The sequence below is a fragment of the Tupaia chinensis genome, unplaced genomic scaffold, assembly GCF_000334495.1.
Source record: "Tupaia chinensis unplaced genomic scaffold, TupChi_1.0 Scaffold149333_1, whole genome shotgun sequence".
NCBI classification, from domain to species: domain Eukaryota; kingdom Metazoa; phylum Chordata; class Mammalia; order Scandentia; family Tupaiidae; genus Tupaia; species Tupaia belangeri.
Window position 1 is genome coordinate 473,867 of NW_006209177.1, and position 8,188 is coordinate 482,054.

Below are 8,188 nucleotides of genomic sequence, written 5' to 3' on the forward strand. Positions count from 1 at the left end.
ACACAGAGAGAGACAGAGAGAGAGAGACAGAGAGAGAGAGAGAGAAAGCGAGAAATCACCCCCCAGGGAGGATGGCTACGCCACAATCCCCTCTCCTCCATTCTCCTCTCGGGATCTTGGGCACACACGCACATGCGCCTGGCGTGAGTTTAAGCCACCCGGTCCAGGACTTGAACTGCGGTCGACTACATGGGAGTCCAGCAACATAGACATTTCGCTAACTGCTGGTCCCGGTAGTTTTGGTTCTAATAAGGGATTTTTGAAAGCCTGTGCCTCCCTTGCCTGCCTCACCTGATATAATGCCTATTAGCAAAGAGGATGAAATATAGTAAAAGAGAAAGGTAGATAACAGCAAGAATGGGATTCACCAACTCTCACACAGTTCTGAAGAGTAATTGCCTGTGGTCTCTATCATGAAAACTGTGCTAAAAATGTCTCCTTAGGGCCTTCCTTAGGAGTCTGAGATAGTCAGATCTATCTCTTACAGGATTGCTATACTTACAAAACAAGCTATCTAGAAAAACACATATACTCTGAACTCCTAATTACTAATGGAGCCTAAGCACCTGCAAGAATAATATCTTATGTTGCTACCTTTGCTTCATGTAAGACCAAAACACTTAATAATGTACAGACACAACAAGAGGCTACAGTTTCTGCTCCAAATATTTTAGTTTCATGAATGGAATTAAACAACTTAAGACAAATCTCAGAAAAATGAACTGGGCCTTGACTTAAAGGAGAGAAGAGAGCTAGCAGGCTGTTGTCCAAGTGAAGGATCTCCAGCCAGAACTTGGCCCTGAGGCAGGCATAACTGCTGGCCTCTCAGCCTGGTATATGAGGAAATCTAACACTTTCTAGAGTATTTTCTTACAGGATTGTCTGCCATGGTTGTAGACCTCACTGAATATTTAACATATACTTGCTATAGGGTGTGTGCACTCACCAGCAAAACAGAGACAGAGAGAGACAGAGAGACAGAAAGCAAGAAATCACCCCCCAGGGGGATGGCCACACTGCAATCCCTTCTCCTCCTTTCTCCTCTTGGGATCTTGGGCATGCACACACACACGTACCCGGCGTGAGTTGAAGCGACGGGGTCCGGGACTCAAACCACTGTCGACTATGTGGGAGTTCAGCAACACAGCCATTAAGTCATATGCTGGTCCCATAGATATTCTTCTTTTTTAAGATGGCAACACCAGAAAATTTCTACTTTATAGCTGCCGGATGATAGCATAGTGGACTCCTCATAAGTAGTGCTTCACATTAAAAGAATGAAGTATAGCCCAAGTGCATGAGTTTTCAAACATATTCCTCATAGTGGTCTCCAAGAAAGGGAGTGTTCACAAAAGGAATGAATATAGGGTGACCACATTTAGCAAATAGAAATATAGGATACCAGATTAAGTTTGAATTTCAGATAAAAATAATTTTTAATATAAGTATGTCCCAAATATCACATAGGGGACACTATTATATTTATATCTTTATCTATTTATCCTTATTGTTAATCTAAAGTACAAACTTAAATGAGCAATCTCTGTTTTACTGACAACACTAAACTAGTATTACTCTTTTAAGATTCAAAGCACAAATTTACCTGTTCCTCTAAACCAACTTTCTATTATAATAACCACAACTAACATTTATGAAGCACTTACTATAGAAGAGCCACTGAGCTAAGTGCATTTCTCACAGTGTCACATTTAAGGTCCACAATCTTATGAAGTTGGTATTATTATTATCTCCACTTTACAGTCAAGGACACTGAAACTCAGGGAGTATGAGATTAACTTGTTCTAAACGAGAGTAATAGCTGGCATATCTGGGACTTGGACTTGAGTCTCTGATTTAAAATACAAAAATGTCAAAAATATGAAAGGTTTCATATATGTAAAGCACTGTCCTAGCCACTTAATTTCATGATCTTCAGTTTCTCCATCTGTGAAGACTGAATTAAAAACATAGTCTTTAGGGACCAGCAGTTAGCATAATGGCTATGTCTCTGGACTCCCACGTAGTCGACTGCAGTTCACGTCCCGGACCCGGTGGCTTAAAACTCACGCCAGGCACATGTGCGTGTGTGCCCAAGATCCCGAGAGGAGAATGGAGGAGAAGGGATTGCGGTGTGACCATCCCCCCTGGGGGGTGATTTCTCACTTTCTGTCTCTCTGTCTCTCTCTGTCTATCTGGCGAGCGCACGTGCCCTATAGAAAAAAAAAAAAAAAATAAAACCTCTCAAAAAAAAAAAAAAAATATAGCCTTTATATATTGGGTCATCAGGAAAGTCATGATGCATTTCTGCATAGAAAAACAGAAAAATGCATCATGACTTTCACGACAACCTAGTAAATTGGAAAGATTTTATTCTTTTGGGGAAGAAGATAACATTTAGAAACTTTGAGAAACTGCCAGGACTTTAACAAGCTGTTGTAGGGCAAGAAAGAGAAAAAGTAAGAGGAGAATATGAACACCCAATAAAAATGTAATAGAATCAGTTACCTAATGACCCATGATCACTAAAGATCATGAAATTAAGTGACTAGGGCAGGGATTTACATACACTAAACATTTCATATTTTTGATAAATATTGTTAATGACATTTTTATTTTTTAAATCAGAGACTTGAGTTCAAATCCCAGATATTCCATCTACTATTACTTTGGTTTAAAACAGGTTAGTCTCACACTCTCTGACACTAGCTTATATGTATGGCCCTGTTACCAAAAGGGAAGGGAAGTTAAATTGTGAAGACATGCAAGCTCTTTGATTAGGACACTTGGCAAACCATATCCAGAGCCTATAGTTGACTATATGCTGATCTTGCACACAAAACAATGTTTGCAAAAAGTGACATTCTTTTTTATTTTTAAATTTTTATTTACATTTTTTAATACATTCAATTACATTATTTAGCTTACAAGGTGATCATTTCAATATATGAACATTTCTCCCCGATCAAGTTGACCAAAATATAACAACACTACCTCCCTGTCTCAACGATGCTGTCTTCATATCCCTCCTCCAAATGTTCTTCTCCAGGCCCCCCTCCTCCACACACACCACATCTGGCATTCACATCCACCTCTTGTGTTTGTACATCCTTTAGCCCCTCCGTTTCAGTCATAGAGTGCAGACATTTGGTATATATTAAGTGGGGACATACAGTGTCTCTCCTTCATACCCTGGCTTGCTTCACTCAGCAGTAAATCTTCCATATTCTTCCACTTTCTGTCAAAAGCCAGGGTTTTGTTGTTCTTAATGGCTGAATAGTATTCCATAGAGTATATGTGCCACAGTTTTTCAATCCATTCATCCATATGGGGGCATTTAGGTTGGTTCCATGTCTTAGCAATCATGAAAAGTGCTGCAATAAACATCGATGTGCAAGCACTTTTCCAATGAGAAATTCTTCTGTCCTTTGGGTAGATGCCAAGAAATGGGATTGCTGGATCATATGGCAGTTCTATTTGTAAATTTTTGAGGAATCTCCAAATTGTTCTCCACAGTGGCTGGACTAATTTACATTTCCACCAGCAGTGTAAGAGAGTTCCCCTTTCACCACACCCCCGCCAACACTTATCATTTTTTGTTCTTTTAATCTTAGCCATTCTGACTGGGGTTAGGTGGTATCTCATTGTTGTTTTGATCTGCATTTCCCTTACGCCGAGGGATGTTGAGCATTTCTTCATGTGCCTTCTGGCTATTCGTATTCAATCCCTTATCTGATGCGTAGTTTACAAAAATATTTTCCCATTCTGAGGGCTTTCGATTCACACATTCTTAAAGCTTTTCTACCTCTGATTATTTATGATCCATTCCATTCCCCTAAGCAATCATGCATCCGAAGACTTTCAACATGAAAAGCTTGCAATTCAAAGTTTCTTTGGCAACTGAACTTTTCTAATATTTTATGGAGGTCCTACTTTCTAGGATTCCAGATATAGCAGGAAATAATTATAGGTATAATCTTAGTAGTAAAGGTAGTGCCTAATTTTATGGTGTGCTTTAGAATTTACAGGATTTTTTGTTCCCTTGACCTCATTTCACAGTATTATACATGGAGTTTAGGGAGGGTGAGGTTAAAGAAGGTTATCAGTAAAATGTATATCATTTTTTCTTTTTAAAAATATGCTATATGGCAAGTGTGTGTACTCAGCAGGAGATGGAGTGCAAGAGAAGTGAGAAAGTACACTCCAGGGGGATGGTCATGCCACAATCCCTTCTCCATTCTCTTTTCAGGATTTTTGACAAGCATAGACATACTCCTAGCATGTTTTCCAAGCCACTGGGTCTGGGATTCCAACCGTGCAGCTGGTCATGTGGGATCCAGCTGCCTCAACCTCCATATGCCACTGGCTGGCCCATGTCATCTTTTTACCCATGACTTCTTTTTTCCAGATTATTTTGATCACTATGAGATGCTCAGCACATTTGAAAGCTTATTCCTCATGTCCTTTAGACATCCCCTTACTTATCTCTCTCTCCTGGCTAGTTTCTACAATCTTCCACTGCCTTCAGAAACTCATCAACCAAACTTTCAGTATCCTCAGTATTCTCTCTCAATGCTTCCTTCTCCTTCTTGCTTTCGTATATAATTGAAACCTGGATACTGCTTTCTTTGAAGGTCTCTCATCTAGTGCTTATTATGTGTCTCTCATGCGACTGGGACTAAGTCTGTTGATGAATGACAATAAGAGGTTGGAGGTAGTTTGTGTGATTGTGTGGGGTTCAAAGACAGGGGGTAATTAGGGAAGAGGGAGGAGTAATAGTCTGGAAGGCCAGTGGGAAGCAAGGAGAAGCCTTTCTCTTCTCCAGACCCCATCATCTTTGAGGACTTAGTTCTGAAATGCCTTTCACTAATTCCAATACTGTTTCTGTAATAATTCTTGGCAACTTCACTGTTCAAATGAATGATTCTTCTAACATACTGAACTGAACTTCCAGTTCCTGGACCACCACTTCCCAAACAATTGTTATCTTCCATCCAGTCTCATACATTCACTCCTTTGGTAATGCTCCTTAAGCTATATCATTACCTTCAACCCCCCCCCCCCCTAATTAAAATTCAACGCTCCCCCCCCTAATTACAATCTCAAGCTTCCATTCTCATTACAATCTCCTATCCTTCTATTGGGTCACTGGAAAAGTCATGATGCCTTCTGCATAGAAAAAATCTAGAAAATACGCCATGATTTTTCTGATAACCCAATACTTCATTCTCTCCAAACCTCTGAATTCAGGAATCTTTGACGTCTTCACTTTCTTCCTTATCAAATTTCAAGTTCATGGTTCACTCCTTTGCATACACTTTCCATTTGCTTGCCATCATTTCTCTTACCTTCATACATCCTTGCACAAAAATCTCAGTTAGTTAAGTTCAGCTCTCTGCCTACTTTGTACTTGTACACCTAAGCATTATTGGAGAAATGGAAAATCACACTGACCACTCAACATTCATGACCATAAAGCTTAACAGTTCACTTACTGATGCCTGAGCAGTAATGGTATAGGTCTGTAGACTACCCACTATTACATCTTCTTAAATGTCCATTTCATAACTTTCATCTCACTTTAAAGCTCCAACATCTCCTGCCTCAGTCTCAGTCTCAACTTATGACCTTGCTTTCTATTTTACTGAGAAAAAAAGAAACAATCAAAAGAGAAATTCCAAGTTTTTATCATCACCTCTTCCATCTGCCTGAATCTTTAACTACGTATGATGCTTTCTCCTTCTAGTACTAAGGATAACTCTTGGCTAACACCTCTGCCTGTACATCGTCTTACCTGTCCTCTCATCTACTCCAGGGTGTCATCCCATCAATTATTCATTTTTTCTCTTGTATCATTTTGTATCTCATTATTGGGTGATTCCATAAAGGTATATGTGTTCTATTATTTCTTCTATCTTATCAACCAAAAACACCTCCTCTGATTACATTTTCCTCAGTGGATACTGTCCCAGTTCTCTCCCTCCCATTATTGTTAATCTCTAGGAAAGAGTTGTGGCTCATTATTTCCAAGTGCAGAAATCAGTACTATATGTAGTTGTTACAAGGAAAAATACAATACTGCAATTTTTTTTAACATACTCAGATCAGGCATTTGCCTCCACCAGTGCATGAATTTTTCTTTTTTCTTTTTTTCTTTTCTTTTTTTTTTTTTTCGGAGAGGGCGCATGCCCTTGCCAGAAGTGGTCACTTTCCACATACAGACTTGGCTCCGGCAAGGGAAAGAAAGAATAATAAGTGAAAGATGGGAAGACCGGTACTTTTAATCCTCTGGAAGTTATTTCAGTCGGAGGGGAAAGGCTTGCAACATTGTGGGGAGGTGTAACCAGAATGACTGCCTGCTTCTTTGCATCTCTGTGATTAGAAGCAGTAATCAGTTATGCAAACTGCATATTCTCAATATTTGGAGGAAAGAATTCTTTTTATGCTCACCCTGACACCTATGGGACATTTCTCAGTCTTCAGTCTTACTTAACCATCAGCAGTGTTTGTTGCAGTTGTTTCTTCTTTCAACTTGCAATACTTTCTATACTTAGCTTCTAGGACACAATGCTTCTAGTCTTCCCCCTATTTCATTGGCTAGTATTTGCTGTCTTTTTAGTTTGTATCTTCTTGTCTCTCCAAACTCTTAATGGTAAAGTGCTATAGGGCTTAGTCCATAACTCTATTCTCAATCCGTTCCTATTTTGGGGTAAACGATGACTAATATCCCTCTGGTTGTCTAATAGGCACCTTTATTTAACATGACAAAAACTGAACTTGCACTACCTTACAGACTTCCTCATCTCTGTTCATGACAGTTTCTTCCTTCTAGTTCCTCAGACCAGATACTGAAGCAATTTTTGACTTTTTGACTCTTCTTTTTCTGACATCTTATACCTCAATTTTCAGGAAATTCTTTTGGCTCTACCTTAAAATTGTACATAAGATATGACCACTTTTTGCTATAACCTTGGACTTAGCCACTTTTATTGCCTGCCTAGATCATTATAAAAAGAATCTTGTTGTCTTCCTTGCTTATATTCCTGTTTAACTCTTTTGTCTATTGCTTTTTCCATATTACTTAAATTAGTCCTTGGTGCACAACAGATACCCAATAAATATGGATGAATAAATAAACCAGGAATTCCAGGTATTGAAAAGAAATGTGGTTTGAAGTTTCTGTTATATATTTCTTTCACTCTGGCATTCTATATTTAGCTAAGGTGAGCTGGTAATAGCAAATATAACACCACCAAAAAACGCTCATCACTTACGTTACACATACTATGAGCTAGGCAATGTAATGAGTAATTTTTTATACTACATCTAAAATCCTTATAACAACCATACAAAGTAAGTAGAGCTCAATGAGACTGACTAGCTCAAGATCACCAAACTATTTTCTAGGCTAAAATTAAATTCAAATTCTAGCTAACTCTAAAGCCTGCATTCTTTCTACATGTCAACCTCACTGCTTTCATGTAACAACCAATTAAGATTTTGTGGCTTCTGTATTTCTACACAAATTGTCTTATATTACAGTAGATTTTTATAAAAGAAGTTGTGTAGAAATATAGAAGATTTCATAAGTTCAATAATACCTGTTGCCTTGAATCAGAAATTGGAAATAGTCATTATTTCCAGGACTTTGACTGGAATGTCATATCTGAAGATATGACCAGAAAACTATGGAACTAAGATAGATCTCAAGAAAGCCAACAGAAGCTCTTAGAAAGATTGCATGGCACCATAAACAGCCTTGCCTGGCAGAGAGGGTTAGAGAAGCTATATAAAAGAATTTGTGCCATAAAATAACCTGGACTTTTCCAGCCCAGCATTGTAATCTGTAGAAATTGCAAAAGAGCAGCCACAACTAGAGGATTACTTTGAGGAAGACTTTGAAGGAAGAAAAAAAGACTGATGTTTGCTAGCAGATGGTATATTACAGAATACTAGGTATGCAGGGTTGCAGGGTTTAATTGAGGTTTGTGTGTGGCTTGTGTGTTGGTTGTTTGCTTTTCAACCATTTGAGTAGCTGACATGTAAATATTTTTTCAAAAAATATTTAATAGCATACTGTCTATGTTGTTATAGAGTCACAGACAAAATTATAATGAATCTTTCAAATATTATCTTTAAAATTCATTTTTTTAAAATTTTGATAGATGTTTATTAAATGTCAAGAACTATG